At 38.7% G+C, this 26,920-nt stretch overlaps 1 protein-coding gene across 2 annotated transcripts in view; it reads right to left on the minus strand.

Annotated features, from left to right (window-relative positions):
• The window catches only part of ctnna2 (catenin (cadherin-associated protein), alpha 2), a 438,985-nt gene extending 413,841 nt beyond the window's left edge, over positions 1-25,144 (minus strand). Inside the window, exon 1 of one of the 2 annotated variants that reach the window (XM_030048073.1) lies at positions 24,892-25,144. The gene's annotated coding sequence lies outside the window, so the exon portion shown is untranslated. Of the gene's footprint in view, positions 1-24,886 lie in introns of both variants that reach the window. The other variant, XM_030048108.1, reaches the window with a different exon arrangement.
• Between the last annotated feature and the right edge of the window lie 1,776 nt (positions 25,145-26,920).

Below are 26,920 nucleotides of genomic sequence, written 5' to 3' on the forward strand. Positions count from 1 at the left end.
TACTATTTGTTGTTTATTGGTTATTACAGGATGTTATTAGCTTTAGTTCTGCTAATGTCAGCTCTCTGAAATAATGCTGATGGCACAGAAGAGAGACAATTGTTAATGGACATAAAGTAATTACCTTAGTTGGCCAGGTGTGAGCTGATCTGTGTGTGTGTGTGTGTGTGTGTGTGTGTGTGTGTGTGTGTGGCTGAGAATTCCTTTGCCCCTGATGTCAAACTCTCTTTACATTGTATTTTTAGCACTGAGGGTTAAGAGAATATTTTAGTCACTAGAAACCTGGAAAATTAAGCTTTTAATTCACTAGCTACTATCTCGTAAATTCCTAAATTCGACCTGGCACTTTTTTTTTTTTAACCAAACACTTCAAACAAATTAGTGTTAAAGGCATTACATTGTTTTACTAGGTGATTCAAAAAACAGCCAGCTGTATATTGTGTGTTGCTCCTTATGTCACATTTCTCAAGTATTGCTTTGTTTTTCTTTGGCCTCAATGTCCCCCTCTTTCACTCACTTGCTACAAAACATGTCTCTTATTATCTGTGTCTATCAGTCTCTTTACTTCAACAGTATGTCACGACATTCTGTCTCCAGTCTTATTGAGCCTCAGGGGTTGACAATCTACACTGACATGGTTGCCAATGAAGCTGCCGTATTTAATGTTTTTCTTGCTATCGAGATTGCACATCAAAACTGTTTATTTTCAAAGTATGTTGCTAGGTATGGTGCCCTGGAGGGCCCATGAGGAGTCCTATTTATTTTTTTGCCTTGGTAAGAGCGTTCCATATCCACATAATTTGTTTTGAAACAACAGTAGACTGTTAGCATGGGGTCACAAGAAAATAAAAGGCATAAACAGAACAGCAGTGCGCAAGCATCACTGTGGGAACATGTTTTGTAAAGAGTTTTTTTTTTTTTTTAATTATTTTATTTTCCCAGTTTGGACTTACCTCTAGGGCTGTCACTTTTTGTTAAAGTTCAAAGGTGCACCCAATCATTCAGGGAGCAAGTCTGAACTGTAATTAGCCTATCTATTGGAATGAATGTCCGACAGACCTGCAGAACGTTTGAAGCAACGTGCCTTAAGTGCCAGCAGGTGGCGGCCTTATGTGTCACATTAAAGTAAGTCCTTGTTTTAAATTTGAAAAATGGAAGGAACTAGCCAAGCAAGCCGAGCTGAACATCTTAATTACGTTAAAGCATATGAAAAGCAGGTGTGGAAGCATTACGGAGTCTATACTACAGGTGACAAAATCACAGCCGACTTTGTTAAAAAGCAAATGCCATAAACTACCGAGACAACAGATCTGCATTGCCATCTGTCAGCAGCCTGTTAGTCCAAAGTGACGCAGCAGAAGAATCCTAGCTACGACAGCTTCTGCTAACTGCCTGTGTGGGGAGTTCTGACGCACACTCAATCATTCAGGGAACAAGTTAAGTCTGACCATACACCTGTACATAAAGCACAATGGGGGAGTCCAACATGCATCTAAAATACAGCTAATATTGGGTGATTAACATTTACCGCATGCACAGGTGTTCGGTTCTCTGATCTGTTCTCTGTTCAGTTAGTTATTTCTGCCTTGGCTCATTTTGCTGGCAACATTTTTTATTGAGAATTGTACTGTTCTTCGTCTGGTGCTTTTGTGCCAGTCAGACCATCTCCAGCTGCACTTATCATGGCTGATGCCAGTGTCACTGGAGGTGTACTGAAATAAACAAAGTGGCTGAATTTTATGCAAAGAGAAAGCTCAGTATGGTGATGGACTGTGGGTTTTCCAAGTCAGTTTTGGTTTTTTTTTTTTACATTTAACCTGTATAGTGTGTTTCCTCTTTTTCTATTAAGTAGGCAGCACTGCTATAAGGAAAGACTTGTTGGTCAGATTTGTCTTTACTGCCAACCACAATGACATTCAGAAATGAGCCAACAGATAAAAGTCTTTTGCTCAGATAATCTGCTCATTTTCCGACAGATCAGTGTCTGCTAACCACACAATTCAGAGAAACCAATGGAATCAGTCATGGAGTTATTTCACATAGTCCTCCGACACTGTAAAATGCAAAACACACACAAACAAACACACACACACACACACACACACACACACACAAATTAAAAAAAAAAAACAAACAAACAAAAAAAAAAAAAAACAGAAAATAGAACAATCAGATACTATTCCCTGAGAAATCATTATTTGCATTCCTACAGACAGTCTTTGGCTGCTTGAACTTGCATAAATCACGTACAACTGCATGAATCATTAACATGTTTAGTTTCTCGACAGTCCAGCCTCTTGGATGAAAAACGACTCACCAGAGATGCAGCATAGCTAGGCAAATAAGATAAAGATGTGTCTTTAAAGCCTAAACATCTTGATAAATTGCATGTTTTTCGATGATGTGCAGCCACTGGATGATTTCTTAATCTCCACTTTCTAGTTAATCAGCAGTAATGATTTGTCACATGAACAAAAAAGAGAGAGGAGCTGTGAGCAATGATGTGTCAGCATCTCCGGGGGCAAATACAGTCAATTGTTGTGTGAAATTGGACAAAGTTGCTTTCAAAGAATGAGAACTACGTAGCAGCAATGGCTCTTTTGATTTACACTCATCAGTAAATGAAAGCCTGCTCTGCCCTTTTCACATACCAGGCAACTAAACAAAACGAACAAGACAAATCAAACAGTTTTCTCTTTCTAGTGAATGCTTCTGAAAGAGCCTCCTAAACCCCAAGCATCAGTCATAAAAACTTAGCGGCTGCGGGACAATCAACCAGAGCAGAACGAAAGCAGATTAGGTGAAACAAAGTGGCTGCTTTGTTGGCAAATGATTCTATATTGATGGTGAGAACATCATAAGAGAAGCAGTTCCTGCAAACTGTTGCTCTTGCAATTCTCTGACTGTGAATATGCTTTTTTTTTTTTTTTTTTTTTTTTTTTTGAATAGTAGTATTTTTGGTGCTAGTAACTACATTTATCACTCACAACTTAACCACGTGAAAACTGAAGACTGTTTTTTTTGTTTGTTTGTTTGTTTGTTTTGTTTTGTTTTTTTGTTTTTTCTATGTATTTACATTTTTGTTTTACATTCATTTTGGGCACTGTAAAACTGACAGTCAAAGCTGGTGTTTCACATAAATGTAATGGAAATAATAAAAAAAAAAAGTTTACTGGCCATTTTACAATGGTCCTGTTTCCTCCTGTTGTGCATGGACAGCCTGTAACTTAAATTCTGAGGCCTGTATCACGAAGCAAGCTTAGTTTTCGCTGGATTACTCAGACCTATCCGGATACACTAATCGAGATCATGGTGATCAGGGATAACCGGTATCACGACGCAGGTTATCAACTCGCTCATTCGATCCAGGTTTGCCTCATCAGGAGCAGTGAATGCGCATGTATAAGGGGCGGGTTCCGAGGCAGCCGACCAGTAGCGGTTTTAGGCATGGGCGAAGCGGGCAGTCAGACAGGTATTTTTTTATGTCACGTGGGGCGCGGCGCAAAGAAAAAAAATGATCATCAGCGCTGCAAAGCAGCTTTCTATTACTGTATTCATCTGAATATAAAATGATTTTTTTCCACTGAAAATGCCCTGAAAAAACACCCTCACCCTCAGGCAGCTTTTAGCCAGGCTGAAGTGCTGCTTCACATCAGCATCACAACCTCTCTCTCATACAGAGAGTCGTCGGCAAAATCTAATGGATATGACCGGTCAAGGAAAATCCTTTTACGCCGTAATGCTATCCTCATTTGGACTCGTTGTTCAAGGGGATCCTCAGTGATTGGGCAGGCCATGTTTTGGCAAACAGCTGATTGGCCAGGGGTCGGTGCTTTATGTAGGATTCAATCCTATCCTGAAAATTAGCCCTGGAGCAGGCTAGCTTACAGGATAGGATTAGGATAGGTTTCCTATCCCGATCAGAGGTGAATCAGCTTTGTGATACAGAAAATCTGGAGTTGAGCCTGAAGTTATCTCGCTAACGCCTTAATCCCGCTTCGTGATACAAGCCTCTGGTGAAGTCAGCTACATACAGGGAAAATCCAGCCCAAGGCATTTTTACTCTTAAACTGTTTAAATCAGTTTTCCTGGCTAACTAGCCAAAACAGGAACAGTTACTAAGAGAGTTACTTACTGAGAAAAATCCTCAGCACAACCACAAAGAAAATGTAAGAGGGGAAAATAAAAATCAAGGATCTGAAATAGAAACATTAGCTGTCATGTTTTCATGTCAACCCCCAAAAATGAAAGAATACAGCCTTCTTTGTAGAGTCAGCCATTTGCAGCAAGCAAAAACAAACACACAGGGAGAAATAAAGGATGAACACAGGGAGAGATCGAGCACATTCTAGGCACACTGTCGCATGCTGTGGCTGCTCTGCGTGCATCAGGTTTGGCTTGTTTACCAACAGAAAAACACCCTAAAAACAACAAAACAGCACTAGACATTTCAACAGTGTTACTGTGTTTTATGTTTGTTTTTTGTTCCCCCCAAGATTTATTTTGTACCATTATTAATGTATTTATTTATTTTGGAATAAAAATGTACTTAAATAAAAGTAAACTTTCTGGCTTTAAAATGCTTAAAAGAAGCACAAGTGTACAAAACAGCTACTCAGTTACAGTAATGTAAGAAAATGTAATTACGTACGTCCAGCCCTGCACAAACTGAAAAGAGTTAAAGTTAGAAACAGCCTCCGCAGGGCCTTATCTATTAAGAGGTGTGATAATTACTATTAAGCCCAAAAACTCGCAGCTTTCCCCAGTTTAACAGCTCATTTAGCAAAACCACTTACGCAGGAGCTTCATGGTGGCTTACTGGTCTATAAGGGGCGTACAAAGTAACATCCTGTGTTCAAATGTGCCCCAAAACCTTGCTCACATGTCAACAGCAACAACAACCACAGCAACAAATGCCAAATAGTAACACACACATCGCAGCTCACTGAAGGTGCTGTACCAACTAGAAATGTCAAAAAAAAGATGAATGTGATGCTCCCAATTTAACTTTCATTTATAACTAAGCCTAATGGCCTGTAGCTATTTCATTGATAAGCATTTGATTGGCTGATCTATGTATCTCTGGTAAGTGGGTTACTTCACATGAAAGGCCTATATTTGCCTGATTAGCAACCTGAGGTACAAGATGTCTTTACAGAGTGTACAGAGTGTTAACTTTCAGAGAATACAAATGCTCAAAAGTTTCCCTTCCAGCCACTGCTGAGTATGGAGGCTCCATTTAACCACATAGCCATGGAAATAGAGGATTGACTAGAGGGAACACAGGCAGGGGACATGTTGACTCTAGTGGACTGTGATTACACTACTGATTAGCTTTTCCTCTTACAAACACGACTGCTAAACATATTACTTAGGCACTCCTACATTTGTTTTCTTTAATTGGTATCATGGAGTTGGGAGCATTCGGATGACTCTCTACTGTCCACAGACTAGTCTACTTGAGCAATATAATAGCAATATGACACTGAAGAGAATGGTGAAGATCTCTCTGAGGCCTTGTATGGGCAACAGGTGAGAGGATGCCTTGATGTTCTCCAGAAAACCTGTGAGACACCTGAGGAAAAGAAGCCATGTTTTTGTGCTGAAGATGAGAGGGCAAATATAACAGGCTCAAGAACAGATCCTTGAACTAGGGCAAGCTGTTGGCCAAATGTCAGGGCCCATATACTGTCCCCAGAAAGATAGGGCCCAGCACCTATGAGATGGAGATGCCGAAGGGGAGAAACCACATAACAAACATTTCATATCAACCTGCTAAAGACCTGAGAGACCCAGAAAAATCAACCAGGTCAGCAGCTGTTGGTGCCGGCAGAGGGGGAGGATGATGTGGTGTGTGAGTTTATTCATTAAGCTCCATCTTCGCCACTCTTGGCAATCTCAATCCTAAATCCTGACAGAGGAGTTGGAATCCATTATTCCACTGGGTCTATTCCAGGAGGAACTTCCAATCTGTTGAAACATAAAATTCACATGAAAAATACAAACCCAGTTATTCAAACAATGTACCACATCCCAGAGAAAGTGGAACCTGTGTTAATGGAGGAGATTCAGGCCATGTTAAACCGAGAGATAACTGACCGATTCAATAGTGAATGAAGTGATTTAGTTATTTGTGGCAAGAGCACCTTGTGAAACTTAAGGTCTTGCCTAGAGTCAAGAAGGAGAGTCCAACCATCACAACCAAGAAGTGTGGTCTGACCAAGGAAGAAACCTGGTTCTTGGCCTTCTTCAAGATAAGCTGAGAACACAAGCAGTGTCAGAGGCTCTTGGACAGTGCTCCAAACCTTAGATTTCAGTTTGCTTTTCACCATGAGTACTGGACAACAAAATAACTCAGATAGGTATGGCACTTTTTCTATTCAAAGCATTTATCTTTTACCTAAAAGATATTTGGTTGTGAAAAAGTTTACTGCAGTTCTTTATTACATTCTATACTCTATTTATTTCTATTGTCCTTTTATTTATTTACACTGTAACACTGTCCTTGCTTTTCACAAGTGATAGAAAACTATGTGCCATGGACTGCCAAGAGTATGCAGATTTTCATTCCAGCAAAAGACTACACAAGGTGTTTTCACTAAAACCTGCCAACTCTTGGCAGTCTATGGTACATGGTTTCCTATCCCTGCTGCTTTATGCCATGATCACAGTCAAAACACTATTGATGGACAACATTCCCTTGTAGGTTGACTGAGTATATCTATTGGGGAATTATGTAAAGGCAAAGGCTAATTTCAGCATGTACATGTAAATGATTGTTTTAGGCTTACAGGCAAGAGGTAACAGCCCCTGTTGCTAAGGGTAATTGTATTGTTCAAGGAGTATTCTTTAATGTGGCAGAATCTAGTTGTCTTCTTGTGTGACTAGAACAGGGTTAGGGGAAATCCATGTAAAAAATAAATAAATAAAATGCTGTAATAAATAAATAAATAAATAAATAAATATTTTTCTTTTTTTAACATTGGCCAAGATGACTTATGCACTGTGCATAAAATTTTGATGTAACTATTGCAGCGCAGAGCTCTAAAATCTACATCTGTGCTAATGATGCATCATTTCTCTGCAACATAATTCCTAAAGCTGCTGGCTACCAACAGTCCAGATAATTCCAGTTCAACAGTGCAAGTTATGGGAATGCCACAAATCAGTCTACCCAAATTGAAATAACCTTTGAGCCCCATGTTGTTGATATATTTTATTGTTTCATTTGAATTTATGTCAATTTGAGCAATTCATAAAGATGCCTAACTGCTAAAAGATATGGCAGAATGAACATTGCAGATCAGCACAGAAGACCAGCGCAATGGTGACAGTTAAGAAAGATAGCCTGCTGAGTCAGAGCTGTTCCAGTCTCAGTATTGACTGAGCACCTCTCATACCAAGTCACTCCATCCAGTGGTGCATTGGCAACACCAAAGAGAACAAATGGTAAGGACTACTGCTATTCAACCCGAACGAACACAAAAAGACAACCCCTGCTGTTCCTGCAATGTATCATGTCTGTTTTTCATGACCACAAAAAAAGCTAAGATGCAACCAAATTCGGCAGTGTAAAATGGCTTGTGAATGCAGGCTAAGTATGTCATAGTTATGCACCGCTGAGTTAGATGGATAGCCTCTTTATAAGCAATGCTTTACGATTATATTTCATCTGATCTTCTGTGGTGAGAAAAATATCAGACAAAAAAGTGACCCATGTAACTTCTCTGGAAAAGATGTGTAATAAACAGGTGAAGATGATTTAGTATTCAGATATATCTTGTTATTTCCACAACCTGATAAAAAATGTCGTATTGATGTCTCTATTCTGTATTCATTTGATTTCTACTTTTACTCTGTTAACTTGGGCAGTAGACCTACAACTGAACAATGTCTGCAGATACTGTAGACTCTAGATTGTGTTTAGCACCTGAACATAAACTCTCCAGTTGCTCCATTAACACACACCACTGTTCCTGCTGATATTCTGAATATGTGTTCTCATTCCATGATTGTGCTGGCTGCACAAAAACACCACCCATGCTGCACTTCATTACATTACCAAACTCCATTACCACTGCCAGCAGAGGCTTTCTACCTCCTTCTATACAGAAGCATTATAAAACCTATACGACACTACTCCTTCATTTACTTTACCACGCTTACAGTCACCGACACGGACAAGCTCCTCAAAACCACTTCCAAGCCTATGCTCATAGACTTCAACACCAATGCTGTCACATGTAAAGTAGCCGTCACTGTATCAAATGATCCTAAACATTGCTTCAATGCATGTTTCACCCTCTAACCATTTGGCCGCATGATGCAGATCCTGGATCTGTTAAAATAAGCACGTTTTAGCAAGAGCTTTCTGTATAGAGAGGGAAAACAGTAAATATTTGGCATCTGTGCCATTTGCAAAGCTGGATCCTGTTAATCCAACGATATCTACTTTTTAATATATGCTGGATCTGTTTCAAACCACACAACGTTAGAAATTAATTCATCATTATGTCCAACTACTGTTTGGCTCTCATAAAAAAGGTAAAAAAGGCATTGTGGTCTCTGGCACCAGCTGAGGTTTCACCAGCAAATACTTTTAGCAAAGCAACATGTCCTGCAAAACACTGTCAAAAAGAGTAAGTGAAATGTAGATTTTTACCAAAAGATTTTCATAAATATTCTAAATAAAAAGTTTATGATGCTTATGTATTTCATTATCTCTGCACAGGGCACTACACCACACTCAATAACATGTGGAGCCATCACTGGTTAACTGTTTTTCTAGGCATGCAATATTACCTTTGAAAAGTATTTTGTGGATCGTAGGTAAAACTTACAATGAACAGGGGTAAAGGACATCATTGATCTCTAGCAAAGCCATCCATATTCAATTATGTATTAGGCTATGTACTTTTACTATTCTTTTACTATTCTTCTGCACAAACATCTCATCAAGTCTAATTTCAGTGGGCTCCAGTACTGTAGGTATGCTATGCTATTTAAATTCACTGTTGTGTTGCATTTTATCTGGTGGTCTTACAGCGACAGACTGGGAATCATGACCCACCCCTTTGTGAGGCCATGTTGACATGGATTAACTTCACTACCACACCACAAATGAGGTTAATACATGATAAAGATTCTGGGGGCATAAAAAGAAGATCAAACCAAACAGTAATGTTAAAATCCTTATCTGTATTTACATTTAGCAAAAACAGAAAGAAAAAAAAACACAGAACAACTGAACATGCTAAAATACATCATTATTTGTAATAAACACCATACAGGCATGAAACATAAGCTGCACAGAGACCAATTTTATCATCACGGCTTGGACCTACCAACTTTGTGTTGCTATAGGGCAGCAATCTCTATAGATAAGGATCCTTTTTCTAGTCTGAACAAGATTCTGAGAAATGCTACAAAACCAAAGAGAAATAAGCCAGTCCTTGAGAGTGAGGGATTGTTATTTTGCACTTTGATATTGAAATGGAAACTCAAAGGTTTTAGCTCTCTGTCATTCAGTGGACAGATCTCTTCAGTGTCGTGAACTCTAACAAGCGTAGAGTGCTGTAACCTAAAAGCCAAAAGAAACTGACGCCTACTGAGGATGTATTTAGCTGATACTTTCTGTCATGATGAAGAATGCGTTCAAAATGATATGGTGACTTTGAAAAATTCATTATGCTCCTTTCAGAACATTCTTTGTCCCATAAATGCATGCCTAGTTATCAGAGAGAAATATATTTTAAAAGTTTCAAATTCTTCTTGCACTGCATACAATGGGTGTTGAAGCTTCTTTAACATATGGCATGATAACTTTGTGAATTCTACAGTTCCTGTCATTTGCCATTATGGAAAGCCAGTATGCCGACACTGCATTGACCCAGATTCAGAGGAGAGTTTAAGCACGTACACATATACACTCAGAGCAGTTGGGGAGTCTCTTAAAACAGCATTTGCGGCTCAACCTGTCATACTGCTGCTCTCAAGAGCTGTGCTTTCACATTGGCTAAACGAGGCTGATCAAAGCATAGCCATACCTGTAAAATCTCAAAGCAGATATGCTCTCCTATGAATACACAACCATACTCTATAAACATAGCGTGCATGCTGTGCAGCAGGCTTACAACTCTTTGTGTCTCATACACCAACATAAACATATGGAACACTGCTCATGTTTCATATGCACCCAGTATGTTGAGAGTAGGCCACTATCAGGATAGAGTCTGACTACTGGGGATGAGGTTGACAAAAAACAATCTAACCCTTGAAAAATGATGTGTGTTAAAACAAGGCATAGGCCAATAGAAGATCCATTATTGCTTCTGCTGTCTGTCAGCCCTTCCATTTTTCACTTCTATGCAAAATTCAACTCTAAAATATATCTCTGGTCCTGCAAGCCCATGTCTGTGACTTCATTTCTTTGAAACTTTTTGTTAACACCCCCCCTCATCCTGTAGAAAGACACAGCCCATCGTGGTACTTCAGACAGATGATATGTTTTTTCTCCTTTTTAGAACTTTTTCCCCTTAAATTTTACTAGGATAAAAAAACAAAAAAAAAAAAAAAAAAAAAAACAAAACAAAACAAAACAAAACAAAACAAAAAAAAAAAACAGAGAGGCAAGGGCCCTAATTATGATGCTATTGTTAAAATAATGTCCTGTGGATGTGAGTCAGTCATAATGGCATGCTTTCATCATTGTAGATGCCAAATTCCTGCTGGCATTTTACCCATGCCCAGCCCCTTTATTTCATGCTTGAATGCCTCACATCTTACCAAAAGACACTTAAAACTGTATGATGACTCTATTATTATTGTTTTTTGGGTTTTTTTTGTATTATTATTTTTTAAATGTTCTTCAAAACTGTTATTGGTCCACTAGTACCGCAGCTGCAACTACTGGTAGCTTCATTATACATGCCAAGCATAATGAGGAATTGGTGGTAATGTGGTTAATAGAAAATAGGACATAAATCATACCACTGACAGTAACACCTTGCATCTTATGAAATGTCCTGATTATGGTAATGCTGAGATATCACTCAGCCTTGACTGGCACTTCAGGCTTGCTAAAGGGCTATTCTTTGTACCTGCAAACATTTCATTGATATCAGTTCATACCATCTTGCATGTAGTCCACTTGCAAAGTAACACATTAAAGTGAAAATAACCATGATCATGGTAGACTGCCAAAAATACAACAAATGTGTTTAAAATTAGTTTGAAAGCAGGCCAAATATACATGGTTTATGCATCTTGAAGAGGTGGGTGAGGTTATACCCGCTAGAGTGTTTCTGCTGGATGCTGCAGTGAAAGAACAGGCTGAACATCTATATGTATGTGTATATTTTTGAGCCCCTTCTAGCAAATACCCAAGATGAATCCTTGAACACATAGCTTTGCACTGTGGCACAGAGCAAATATCGTCCAAACTTCCCTTCAGAGGGCAATTAAAGGCAAACCCCCTTTTACAGCAACCATGCAGCAATGTATGTGGATCAACATAAAAAGACCATGGCAGAAAAGCAACTGCTTTCCACAGTAATTACTTTTTTCTGTGCCAAACTGATCAGGTTTAGACCAACAACTGTTTTAATTGCTCTAGCATGAAAGGAGCAAAATTTAAATCATACAATGCTGTCTCCAATCCTTGTTTAGTCTACGAAATAGATTTCTGGATGACATACAAGGTTTTAATCATGGTATATCTACATTTTCGTGATTAATTTTGAGGTCAATGTTAAATCTTTTGTGTGTATCTTAGAAAGAATGACTGCTTTTATAACTTTAGCTAATGAGGAACCTAATAAACTATAAACTATGTATTCCCTTTCAAGTAACCACTGACATCTTTTTGGTACAACAGTAGTGATACAGTTTGAAAATGAGAAGCCTCTATGCTTATACAACCTTCAACCACCTTTTCACACTTCTTTGAAGTCTAAGGGCTTTCTTAGATACTGATAAGCATGTATGTGCACCCATCCACCCACACGTGCACACACATACACACATAGAAATCCTGCACTTCTGAAAACATTCTGATCACTTCTCCATAACCCAACTCATCTGCATTTGTTGAGTCACGGTGACTTTATTAGACTGATAAAAATCACCAAGCCGACTGCTGCCTTGTAGCCTGTATTTCAAAAACCAAAGAATAATAATGATGATAATAATTTGGACAGGTGGACAGGTGGGTATACATAACATCTACCACTGCTGTGCTGTGTACTTCTTGGTAAGGAGGGTCACTGCTATCATTCATCACCCTCCCAAACACAATCCATGCCATTTTATGTGAATTTTCTGAATTTATATCCTGCGTTGTACTGACCTATGATAGAACTGTTATTGCGGGTGATTTCAGCATCCACGTAAATTATCTTTCTAATTCCATGACTGTTTAATTCAAAGCTGTACTAGAAAACCTAAATCTCACTCAGTATATCAATGAGCCCACATATCATCAAAATAATACCCTTGATCCGGTGATGTCATATGGCTGTGGCAGTGTTAAAATCATGGTGACTTATATCACTGTGTCTGACCACTTCTGTGTATGTTTTGATGCATATTTGTGTCTAACAAAAAGCACAAAAAAAGTTTGTAAACGTTGCTGCAGATATTAAATTCTGAGAGGTGGCATGCTACTCTTATCTACCTGGTATTAATTCTTCAGTAAGTGAGATGACTGATTTATTTAATAACAACTAGGTTAACATCCTGAATGTGGCCCTGTTAAAGGTGAAAAACAGACTATGCCATGGTAAACCATCACCTTGGTTAAACTCAAGCTCATGTAGAGCAGCTGAGAGAAAATGGTGAAAATCTTGACTAGTGGTCCACTACAACAGATTCAAGGGTAAAAGTGCTTATTTTAACTCTGCTATACACTCTGCCAGTTTCTCCAGGGTGATAACAGAGGGTAGCAGCAACTCCAGAACACTGTTCACAACTATAAATTGACTACTGAATCCTGGCCCAGTCTGTCACCTTTTCAGTCAAGCATCTCCTGCAAAATGTGAGAAATTTGCAACATTGTGTCCTCTGTTAGAGCAGAGATTGTCACAAATGCTCACAGCTATGATAGTCAACCGAAAGAAAAAAAAAGGGCAGATTTCAGACCATCAATATTGCAGGATTGCATCAGTGTAAATCTTCCACCTGTTTTCTTGACCCTGTTTCCAGTGCATGTTTTAAAAATTGTTATTTGTGTTTTAAACTCTGTCAGAGATACTGTTGACACACACCTTGACACTGGGATTTTCCTGATTCCCTCAAATCTGCAGCTGTAAAACCCTTACTGAAAAAAATAAACCTGGACAGTGTTTTAAATAATTGTAGACCTATATCAGATCTTTACTGTTTCTAAGAAAGGTTTTACGCAAAAAGTTATTTAACCAGATTAATAGTTTTCTGATTAAAACAATGTTTCTGAAATGTTTGAATCAGGTTTCAGGGATAGCCACAGCACAGGGACGGCCCCTGTTAAAGTTGTCAGTGACATATTACATATTATTAGTGCTGCGTTCAACACATTTGTCTATGATATTCTTATCAATCATATTGAGAACTGGGTTGGGCTCTCCGGAACTGTGTTAAATTGGTTTAAACATCTCACAAAGGAAATGTTTTGTTATTATTTGACATAATGTATCAGTACCATGATTTGCCCTTTGACGTTGCTCAGAGAAGCTGTCTTGGTCCACTCCTCTTTTCACTATATATGCTCCTTTTAGGTAATGATATCAGGGAATATAAACATCATTTTCATGGTTATGCTGATGACATGCAGCTGTATATTTCACTCAAGCCTGATAAAGAAAATGCCCTATGTTCCCTGACTACTGAGATGGCAGCAGTCAAAAAATGGATGAGCAATAACTTCTTGAACTTAAATGAAGAAAAACAATTAAATACTCTTAGTGAGCCCCAAGCTAAAAGACTCTAAATACTCTCTTGCAAACTTGGGCATCTGGCTCCCAAGATTAAATCAGAAGTAGCATACCTGTGCATTGTTCTCGATTCAGAGCTACATTTTACTTCACACATAAAGAAGGTGACCTGGTTCTCAAAGTGGGTTCGGCGAACCCCTGGGGTTCCATGACACATGGCCACAGTGTCTGCGAAATAACTGATAAAACACGAATAAATAATTGTTAAAACTGCGTTGAGACGAAAGTGTTTCTGATTTGTTGGGACACTTCACTTAATCTTAATGATGTCAATCGTACTTCTGTTAGGCTAAGAACACTGCTCACTTCACGTCCCATGAAAAAATGTTTGAGTCAAAGTTGAAGCTATGAAGTCAGCCAGGCAACAAAACACATGGGGGATGGTGGAAAACCAACAGATTTCTTCATAGCAAAGGATGAGGAATAGACCTGCCAGAGGATACAAATGGTAAATTTGACCATGCTGGCTCAATGGTTGGACTGTATGAGGTTATGTCTGGGGCAAGGGCAACAAATAAGTTGAAAACTGTTAATCCTCTCGCAACTGATTGCTTGGTCAAGAGGGGTTCTTGAAAATAAATTCTCCTCTCCAAGGGGTCCCTGGCCTGAAAACACTGGAGAACCACTGGATTAGATTATTGCAATCAATGGATTAGATTATTGCAATTGATTAATAAATTAACCAAAAACAAAGAAGAGAGAGCATATATCCCTGGTTTTAACTACACTCCACTGGCTCTTAGTATCTGTTAGAATAGATTTTAAGGATATTTTACTTGTTTTTAAGGCTTCTAATGATTTTTGACTGGCTAACATTGCAGACTCTGATATTTTATAATCCCTTATAAGCTCTTGGATCTTCCACTGCTGGGTTTTTAAACACTCACGATTATTCGCACAAGAACATACACAGTGCAGCTTTATTTAAACTATGCTCCAAAATTAGGCCTATAGAGTATCCTACCAAGAGCTATAAGAGATGTGGACTGTGAATATGTGAGATGTGAAGATTTTTAAACAACATCTAAAAACCAATTTACTTAATTTGACTTTTAATTAATTAATAATTTTACTCCCTTTTTTAAAAATAATTATTTCATATTTTATTATTGTTACTGGACTCTGATTAACTTTCACTTATATATTTTAGTGTCCACTGTCTTTTTGTTTAATTTTATTATTTTTATTGTTTGTTTGTTTTTTGGCCTTGTGATGCATTTTTATTTATTTATTTATTTTATTGTAGAGCACTACAGAACTACATCTCATGTAAAGTTTTTTTTTGTTTTGTTTTGTTTTCCAAGAACAAGTAATCATAAAAATAATGATTATAATAATTTGTACAGGTGGATATAAAAACATCTACCACAGCTGTGTACCTCTAGGAAGGGAGAGTAAATGGAGAGAAACAGTTGTTTTAGTCTGGTCATGGAAAAATATATAGCAATTGATGAGGTCCTCATAAAGCACCATCAGATTTTTTATTTTTTTTTTCAATTAAATTTGATGTCAAATGATGAAGATCCTAACTTTGAAGCTTCGGGCACATATACTTCTTTTTATGTTTTTGGCCAAACTGTAACAGTCAAATACCAAAGCTGTCCAGCCAAAAAATAGTTGCAGATGGTGCTTTCCAACAAGTCTTATTTAGCATTTCTGATAATGCATTGCCTTGTGTACATCCACACACGTCCTGCTGCTATGTTGGTTAATACTGCATTCACTTGAACTTGTGACTGAATTTTTTTTCTTGGAAATTTCCAATCTGCAACATGGTGTTCAACTGAAGATAAATGGATACTCTTTTGTTAAGTATTCCCTGTGGAGGAAAATTTTGAGTTTGTTCTCTTTGTGGGCATCCATCAATCATATAAGCATAATATTGGCATATTATTGTTTTAGCATTTTTCAGCAATTTTACAATTTTCAAAAAGGAAGATTTGCAATGGTTTCTGAGGTTGAAAACTGGCGCCCTGCTGGACTGTGTTGACAACTACCAAGAGGCTGCAGTAGAGCTGTAAGTTTCTCCTCAGTATTGTTGGTGGTGAAGTTGTTCTATTTCCTGTTATAGATGTGTATAGATAGTGTTTCCTCTACATTCACTCATCCATGATGTTACACCACAGTAAGAACACCAAGCTTATGTTAAATAGGAAATTAACAAAACGTAATTGTGCATCCCAATTTGCCTCAGCAAGCACAAACCAACAATGTTCTAGTACTTAGAAGCAACTATTCAAACAAAATCCAAAATATGTGTCCAAATATACGTTTTAGTACAACAATCTGTACTAGAACCAAAACTAAAACAGCGAAGGATATCAAAAATCTAGTGCCACCACTGCCATAAAACAGCCAGAGAGGAAACACTGTAAGTGACATTTTAATATGGCCTGGGCTGAAAAATGCAGAACCTGTCCTTTAAGAGAGGAAAAGAAAAGCAGTCCACCAACAATACAAAAGTTAATGCCCCCATGCAAAATACACACTGTGGGGGAGGAGCTGAGCCAGAATTTGGGGCTCATGCTGGTCCCAGATGTAGCTCATGTTGGGGGTGGAGAGAAAGAGAGTGAGAGAGCAAGAAAAAGAGAGAGACAGGCAGAGAGCGACGCAGGTTGTTGCAGAACGACAGAACAGTTGAGGGGAGGAGAGACTGAGAGACCCAAATGCCCTAAAGCAAGATTCCCCTCCATTTTTTTTTCTTTTTGATAGAATCAAAAGAACAATAAGGTGTCCCTGGCACAGGGGAGGATAAAGATACTGCAGAGAGAGAGAGAGGGAGAAAGAACACTCCCAGATAAGAATGAATGAGCACCAGAGACTGCATTAGCATGGCCCCACAGGGTGAAGGAAACAAAGTTTGTGCAAGCAAGAATGACCCTGAATGTTTGCAAATAAGTAGCCCGGTGTTAGTCAAAATCACAGGCAGACCACATTGTTGGTCCTCACTCAGTAAGGCCTACATATTTTACATCTACAAACCCTTTGCTATCAGCAAAAGGTATGTAGAGTTCACCAACAATCCACCAAACAACAGCTTTCCACTTGCCTGGTTCTATCACTAGAGTACTTTTCTCCTCACTGCTTGAACTGACAGTGGAACAAGCCCTATACTACCCCTCATTTTGCTTTCTCCAATTCACACACATTTTTCTTGTCAATACATAAAAATATACAACAAAAACATTTTTGAAGTGTGTGGTGATTAGAAGTTGTCAGATAATACTGTCACATGATTTCACATATCCCAATCACTATGTACTTCAAAGAAGACTGTAAGTACTATGAAGGAAACAAGCTTAGAGTCATTGTGAAAACCAACAGTTAGACAGCATTAGTGATTAAATGTCTCAGTATCATGGATAAATAACATATAGGTTTCCCATGATTTGGATAAGAGCATATCTGCATCATCAGAAATGTTTTGTGTCTCGATGTGCCAAATTGCTAGGTTCAGCCATAAGAAAAGAGAAAGACAACACAAACACTGTGTAAAGTGTCTCCATGGAGGGCCTAAAAGCTGCAAATAATAAATGCTTGTCATGAAGCACTGATATTTCACTGCCGCTCCAAAATGAATGTGCTCCACCATGACAACTACAGTCAAAATATCTTGGACACACAGCCACAACTTTGAAAAAATTGCTTATGGTCATAAAACATGGTGGCTCAGTGATCCAAGGCATGCCATGTACCGTGTAACCATGATTTTCTGGGTTTGAATCCAGCTTGGGACCTTTGTCGTCTGTTATGCACCCTGTCTCACACCCCTTCCCTGTCTCTCTTTCTCTCAGCTGTTATGTCCGAAAAAAAAAAAAAAAAAAAAAAGATGGAAAATACGGCATAAAAAGTCATCATCTTTAATCCCAGTCCACAGCAATAAGATGAATTCTAAAGTGTCAACCCCTCAAAAAGGCGATGATCTGATCCACTTTCAATTGGATCAATTGTGTGAATTAGGTGTCACTGTGTTCGTGCACTGCTAAAGAGTGAACAAAAGCTTTGTTGTTGCTGCAGAAGCTCGAAACTGATACGGCCACCGCCAAACAAAAAAAGATACCATTAACAATTCTATCTTGTCAAAATCAATAACCCTGCCCTGGTGACTGTGACATCTGTGGGAGGCTGGGGTAGAATCATTAGACGAGTCCTGAAAAATCTCGGCAGTGGCTTGGCATAGCACTAACTTTGTCTCAAGACACAGTTGCTTCATAATGAGCAAAGGTGCTGTCAGAATGTGCTCCCTGAGTCTCCCTGACTCTATTCCCTTAATGTGTTACAAACTCCCACTCCATCTCCATGCTGCTTTTCAAGTGAGCCAGTTAAAACTTTATCACAGGTAATTTCACCCCTTAATTAAAGAAGTTGTTATCAAAGAACAGCTTTAATTTAGTAAAAGGGGTGCTTGATCTGCATGCTTTGCTAATTTTAAAGATTGCCTTCAACAATTGATCAGCTGCATGCCCTTAATCAAATAAATAATGCCCAAACATGGAGAGCAGAGAGCTTTTAGGAGCCAATTCAGTGTTAACAATGTGCTTTCACTCCACATATAAGTAACTTAGTGCTTATTAATATATCTGTCATCAAGAAAAGTAACTTTGAAACTAGGAATGCGAACATTGAACCTAAACAAATAGCCTTTTAAAGGGAAACTCCACAGTAAAACAAATTCTTTAGTTGTTAACCCATATTGGAGCTATTTAGTCATGAAATACAACAATGTCACATTTTGTTGTTGTTTCACTAAATCTGTCTCGATTTGCTGTCTTGAGATTAAGAGCAGTTAGTGCTCCGTTTTAGAAATGTCATTTGATGATTTAAAAAAAAAAACTCCTTCACCCATCAGCACATGCACATACCCACAAATACTCCAGGCAGTTCCTCTTCTCACCCATTCAGCCCAACCCTAAACCCCCCCTCTCCTGTCCCCTGCTCTTCACACCCCCTGTGCTGCATTTTTTTTTAAAACTGCACTGTAGGCACAGGGAAGTTCAAACTGGAAGTGCAATTAAACTTGGCTACACTGGCTAATGTAGTTGTGTTTAAGAGGAATACTAGTAAGGAAACTAAATTTAAGAGCTCAATTTTCACGCTGCATCGAATAAAAAATTTAAAAGTGACAAAAAAAAAAAAAAAAAAAAACACAGGAGAGAGAGCTGTTAGAGGAATCTGCAAGGATTTGATCATATGCTCATGGCTGCATACATGTGGCACTGAGGAAAGAAACAAAGCCCCTAAACTATCTCTGGGAATATGTTGATGATGAATCATTGAAGGCTAGCCAGAAAAGGCAAATGGCCATAACATCATTTTCTGTGAGTCACCACTGGGGTGATTCTCTCAGATGTGAACAATAACAAAACTTATTACTAATATAAAATGCAGTAAAGCATACCAAGAATTATAGATGAGGGTGTGGAATCAAATTCCAGCCAAATGACGGTAAATTTTTGTGCTTAATAATAATAATTGTGAACTCTTACCTATCTCTCAGGCAGGTAATCAGACTTCAGTTGGAGGTTTTTACTGTATTTTAAAAATGTAACGGGGGAATAGAGTAGTGAAAGGAGGAGGTTTATACTGGAAATGTACCAGCCACTACAGCCTGCAGACAAAAGGCACGCAGGTAACAACAGGCTACCACTGCGTTGGCAGTGTCTGAAAAACAGCCGTCTGCTGTTGCCTGTCAGCAAGGTTTTTTTTTTTTTTTTTTTTTTAAATCATTAAAATTCTCATAAATGTGTTGTGAGCATATATCATTAAGCATCATAAATACATTACCAACATGTTAGCAGTGCATTAGAAACACATCAGGAATGACACAATGATCTATTAAATTACATTATGAATTCAGTATGTGCCTTTGATTAGACATGTGTATCAACATGTCCCCCATTTGCTCCTCCCCTCATCATTTAAATTTTGATAGTAACTAACGCAATACTGAGCAGAAATACTATTTTCTATAGCAAATGTCTTAGCTGAAGAACCCCAATAAGAGGACATCAGTTTTAAATGCTGGCTTTTCAACCTGTTTTCCATAAACTTTATGGTGAAAATCAACACTTATGTCAGCATTAGCCACCAGGTAATACATAAATACTTGTATATGTCTAAACAGTTGTACAATAACAGATTGTACAATATTTTAGGTTAGTGAATGTGTTGTTTTTGAATTAAAGCTGGTGAAAGACATGAGTGCCATAAGTTCACTACTTAATTAGTTAGCCAGCTCGGTTTTACATGAATCCTACTGTTGGCTGAGGTCCATACAAACATTGCAGCAGCAGGTTATTAGTCTGAGCTGGCTACATTACAGCAGTCTATTACAAAACTCGTTCAATTTATTTCAGCTTGAGCTGACAGCTGGAGTATATTCTACTTTTGGCTAAATTTAGCTCTGCACAGTTACATTTTTGTTTTAAAAAAATACTGAATTTTGGTATTTCCTCATTATGTATTTAAAATGGTTTGGCCATTTGGCAATAAAGGCATTTCCTTTGAATTCCTGATCTTTCAAAGATTAATTAAAGGACATTTGAAGTGTTTTTTTCCCTCAGTTATTTCCCTCATATACATTTTTATGGGTTATGTCATGACCTAATGTGAAAATTGTGTGAATACTTTTCATAAACACATGATGCACTTGCAATGACATAAAGTGTTAACTTCCCCTCTCACCCATGATGAAAGAGTGCTGCTTTTTAATGATTATTTTTATAGAGTATTGAGCTAGGCTGTGACAATGTAAACTTTCACAGCAGCAGCACATTTGCAGGATATTGTGGGTGTGGGTGTGGCTTCAGGCAGACAAACAGACGTGAAAAGGAACTGAGGACAATGACCTCATTCTCTGTTGCTGCACCAAAATGCTGCTGACACCACACTTCCAACCATTGCCGGGGCATCTGGATGGCCCATATGTGGTGTAGTGTCATATAAACAATAGACTAATCTAATGTTTGTCCATGTCGCAGGTTCTGTGGGCACACAAAACAGCTTTGACAATAATATATGACAAAGAAATACAGCCTAAAGTACCTACAAAGCAAACAATTCATATACCCCATCCTAAGTATGAACAATTGCAGTTTTGTTAATAATAATAAATAAAAATAAAAATAGAATTTAAAACAACAAATGCATACAGATTTAGAGCTGACTTATTAGATGGGCCAGTAATAAGATTATAACATGTATTATGTAAAGCGCTAAGATGAATGGGAATATACAGTCTTATGGCCCATTCACATCTAGAATGAAAAAATATAAAGATAACTGTCAAATTGACATTGCTCCCATTACTTCAATAACAATATTTGGTTTGATCTCAAGATGTTTTTTTGTTGTTGTTTGTTTGTTTGTTTGTTTGTTTTTGTTTGTTTTGTTTTGTTTTGTTTTGTTCCAGTGAAAATTATCAATACTTCATATCAATCAAATTAAAGTTGCATGAAAAAGACGGGCAGAACAACTTGGTAGCTCACTACAGCGAGGCCTCATTTGCGGAATAACCTTGCCTATCTCTGTAGTGTGAATACTAGAGCAACAATGTATCATTATAGCTTTGCTTTCAGGGCCATGCAGTTTCCCAGTGTAGAATAAGGGTAATACAAAGCCTGTAGTCACGAGAGTTGAAATTGATGTGGAAGGCATACAGAGAAGAGAGCTACAACTATTGATTGCTCTGTGTTGTTTTCTACTGCCTCATCTCTCATCTCTTGAACAGCATCAAACATTTGTCCAAGAGCTGGAGTGTGAGAAGACGGCAGTGGAGAGACAATTCTGTTCCAGTCAATGGGGGTGCCATGGCTACCCTAGGGCTGTACAACAACAGGGGGTCAGATGGTGTTCAGCCAATATTGCTTCCTCTCCCAGGAGACAAGGAACACAATGCAGTCCTGACTGCCATTGATTGTTTAGTCTCACCCATAAATTACAGCTTTTCCTAATCCAAAGTGAAACAAAATACAGGCTATGAGCCACAAATGACCTAACTAAGCCCAAAAATTACATACAGGTGGCTGTCAAGCACTGACAATCTGTATTATGAATTGAAGAATGAGGGGCAAGTGATGAGGCTTGGTGATTCTAAGCTAGACTGTCTCTAGACAATGTTAGTCCTTGAAGGGTTTAATCTACCATTCACTATTGGGCCAATGAAATCCTAAAATATGGAGGGGCCAACTAGAATTTGGATAGCACACCACACTGACTCCCATCAGAGTCTAAAAAATCATGGCATGTAACACAAAATATAAATAAAAATCCCATGGCACAGGTGCAAAGCATTTGTAGCCAAATAAGGGATGAAAAATGCAACACTGTACTCCAAACAAGACTTTTACTATGCTGACTATGATATGAGCCGGAGTGCTTGTCAAATAAACTACTGCCTTTGAAATATGTCAGTATGTAAAAATATCAATCTGAAAAGGAAAAAAAAACTAGGCTCTGTTTTTTTTGTTTGTTTGTTTGTATTGTTTTTTGGGGGGGGTTTTTTGTTTGGTTTTTTTGTTTGTTTTTTTGTTTTTCCCAAATTAAAGTCACTATCACTGAAGCAAGTGGACATTGTTGTTTTCAATTAACTGAAGTATGCACAAAGATCTGTCAAAAAGGACAAAATAATTTTGCTAGATGCAAATTTCTCATTCTGACCAAACTTTAAGTAAACTGTCCATCTCAATTTATGTTTGTGCAAAAATGAACAAATTCAGGCAGTATCGATAACTAAAGCATGCTTGTCCTTTTACAAAGTAATAAAAAATAAAGTATACAAAAGATGAAACAAATTAAGCCTCGCGTAAAAGCTGGCACTGAGCAGATGGATAGATAGAGATAAACAAATACAGCTTATAAGTAGCAAGAAGAAATCTAAATCTTCTTCCTCACCATACTGTTTCGCTGCCCAGCCTCTGAACAAGCACAAGAGAAAAAATTCAAATGCATACGGTGTGACTGATTGAGACACAGAACGATGAAACACAGTTTTATTGTACTGTGTACAACTGATGTTATGGGTGTAGCTCTCCATCTGTTGTTTTTGCTAAATGCTCAGGTTTTGGGAGGTCACCCACCCATGTTCAATGATACAGTATCTCACCACATATTTTCTGAGTGCTATCATCCACTAATAAACTGCCCCGAGGCATTATTTCTCCCAGGTGGCAGCATTTAAAATGTGAACTTTTCAATAAAACCTGTTCAAATGAGCCTCCTTTTGTGCAGACTGTCCACTCTGGCTCATCAGTAGCAGGGGAAAACATATGGGGGAAAACACACAGCACCACACAGCCCACTGAGAGTGAGTCAGTGCCCTGTGAGCATACCTCCATGCCAATCAAAAGTTCAGAGTCTAAATACAGCCACTATGTGACCCCTACAGGCCTCTGAGATTCCATACACAGCTCTGGTTACAGGAACAGAATGTGGCAAACTGCACTGACTCACAAAAGGTCCATTCCACTAAACTATTAAATGCACAGTTCACACAGATTGACTGATACATGCAACACACACACACACACACACACACACACACACACACACACACACACACACACAGTATTTCGAACTTTGATTTCAAACTGCCAACCCTCTTGTCTGTGCTGATTACAGTTTTGTAGCTGCAATAATCAGCGAATAGTAAATCAATGCCAATTTTCAATTCAAATTAGTAGCCAATGGTAGGCTGCAGTATGTGATAAAAGGCGGCCAGACAATATTTACAGTCCAATGCCATATGGCTCACACACAGACAGAGGGTTTTTCATCAGAGCTTCAGCTGAGTATGTGACCTCTGAAACCACGCTAGTCACTGCCCAACAAGGGATGGCTGACACATAAACCTGTCAAGCTTGACTGCCAGACTATGTGTGTTACTGTATACAGTCATATCAGGTAACTAATAACAACAGAATCGATTTAATCGTCGAAAGAGGTGATATGCACAAGAGAAAGAGAGAATCAGTACAAAAATCAAACACCAGCAGAGGAAAAGGTGAGGCTTGGTAGTCCCAGTCGACAGCCCTTGGCTCACGATAAGCCTCTACCTGAATAAGGCTGTGCTCTTACTTAAAACCCTTAGCGATAACTCAAGGAGGGCGGCGTAATTGAGAATTCAAAATAATTAGCAAAGTAACGCTAGACTATACCCACTGCTAGTTCAGTGACCGACCACAGATACAGTCTGAGTAGTTTACATGCCTATACCTGGGGGGGAAAGCAGTTTAACAGAGGCGAAATTGACAGACAAAGACATTAAGGAGCACGACCCGTGATGAGAAGGAGGGCATGCAAACACTACAAGGAGGAAGGCGCAAAAGGGGTATTTTAAATCCGGGAAGAAAGGCAACGGTTACCAACCGACGCGTCAAACATAAAACACGGTCAATGCAAGCCTGTAACTTATTTCACAACAGAGACAGTGATTTTACTGGCATAAAAGTGGCCGGTGTCAGTTAGCTTAGCTGTTGTACTAGCCTAGCATGCTAGCTTTTCTTTGCCCAGCAGACTCCCGTAAGTCAGGCGGAGCAGGCTTTCAGCACCGGGGCTCGCTGGATAGCAGTGCTCGGCGTTCAGTTTACGTAGCGGAGTGGGCGACTACTAGCATGAAATGGAAATCGCCTTGTTCAGCAAATTAAGTCTGGGAGTAGCTATATTTAACGATAGAAACGCTAAAACCTGCGATGATATGATATTATACTGATGTGAGTATCAGCCGCGGGGATGTATGTATCTCATTAGCTAAAGCACACTAGTGAATGAACAGCCAGACCTCGCCTTGGCTAACGTTAGCAGCACGGCGAGTCAGTCAGTAGTGCAGTAAGACTGCTACTAGGCTGCTAGCAAAAAAAAAAAAAAAAAAAAGGAGAAAAAGATACCGAGTTGACAATCACAGCGTCTGACAAACTACGCACCTTACCTGGTTCTTGCAGGTCCACAAAAGGTGTATAAAGGTTGGTTTCACTGTGTATTCCCAAAGATGGTGTCCTCCTAAATCAAACCACAGTCAACAGTGAAAATCGCCTCAATCCGGACGCTTTCCTCAATCTTGTGGTGCTGAATTTGAGACTACACGCTTCTGTCGGTGTCTAGGAAATGCCTCCTCCTCCCTGCGAAATAATGACCCCTCCCAGCGCTCCAGCCACAGCCACAGAGAAGGCAGGTGCAGATGGTGCGCTAGTAACGGGAAGCCTTGCAATATAGTGAGCTGTGTGGCACATTAAAAGGTTGTCAAATCAGGAGAGTCGCTGTCCTCCACGCATGCGCGATGCCTTGTCTGAGGATGCGCCCTGTCAGTGGTCACATTGGGGTGTGTGTGTGTGTGTGTGTGTGTGTGTGTGTGTGTGTGTGTGTGTTGGGGGGTGGGGGGCATGAAAATTCAAACCTGGGCAGTATTAACAATAATAAAGTAGACTACCTTTTTAAAAATAATTATAGTAGTCCGGTAATACGTTTTCGAAAAAAAAAAAAAAAAAAAACCTTCACACAAATGACAGCAAAACGATTTAAAATACCACAGTGCCTGATAAGATCTCTGTGTTTTTTTCCCCCCACAATGGAATGATGAGTCTTTTATTCACACTGTTAACAAAAAATACAACTGAGCATGCCTTTGGGCTTCAGGAATATTGACAAAAACACCATCATGGCACAATACCTCATAAAACTGACTTGTTACTTATCCAAAATAATGTCCATTTGCATCATTTTGGCCCACCACTCGTAGTCACATTACTGTGACCACTAATGCTTGGCTGTACTGGGTTTGACTGAATCGTTAATGTGTTTGCAGTATATCATTCACATGCCATTTGAAACAAATCATGGAACCCATACATTTAGTGTGACACTTGCACATTTGATTTGATTTATATAGTGGTATGTGGTTATTCTGTTTTAGAGAGCATTAGTTGTCCTTTAGTGCCTTCACTTCATGCTATTTGCATACTACTTTTCTTCATCATGGGTAGCATTACCCATTTCCCCCACTGGGATCAATATTTTTTGATTCTGATTCTGTTTTTTTTTTTTTTTTTTTTTTTTCTTAATGTCTTTGGCAATTTTCATTCTTCATGGATAGATAAACTCTTCAATCTGTTTGTCATCACTGAATTGCCACAGGTAATTATGTTCCTAGATATTGATTGTGAATTCTCAAATAAACCTTCTACATAGTCTTAGGGGTGAACAGACAGTATATGTGACACTGTGTACCATTAACTTTCTGTGAAAAGATAGCAGTGAGAAAATGTTCATTGGCTCTGCCTATAGAACCGCAAGGTAAAGTCACTTCTGTGAAATTACCAAGTTTGTGCATAAGACACACACACACACACACACACACACACACACACATGCTAGTGGCATGATTTGCCAGAGTTAAAATCTGTTCAACTTTTGCACCATTTCATTTTTGGAGCTGAGAAGATACAGGCTCCGCTTCACACAGGGATAAAAGTGATTTGCAAGTCTAGAAAATCATGACAAAAAAATCTCAGATTTCCTCTGAGATTTAACTTAAAAGTTGGCTGCCTTTTTTTTTCTAGCCAAGAGTGACAATGTGTCTAATGTGGATGAGCTTATAAAATTATAATCAGATGAAGCCATACCAAAATACTCCTGTTATTGAGCATCTTTTCAGAGGAAGAAATAGTCAGACAGTATCAACCCTGCAGGGTGTGGAGCTCCAAAGGATATAGTGTCTTTGACACAGGCAATACAGTGCTAAAGGGCCTAATACACTTCAACTCATGGGTTCAGATAGTAAAGCTTCCGTTATTTTGCTCTTAGATGGAAGCTTACAAAAGAAACAAAAAACACTATGCCATATTGGGCCAAGTATCACATGACCTCATATTCCAAAGTACATTAGGTTAATTTTGTATTTCCTTAGATTATTTGGATAATCTATTATATTCAGGTTTTTCCTCCATGGAGAATTCTTAGCC

Source organism: Myripristis murdjan, chromosome 1 (genome assembly GCF_902150065.1).
Source record: "Myripristis murdjan chromosome 1, fMyrMur1.1, whole genome shotgun sequence".
In the NCBI taxonomy this organism is placed as follows: Eukaryota; Metazoa; Chordata; class Actinopteri; order Holocentriformes; family Holocentridae; genus Myripristis; species Myripristis murdjan.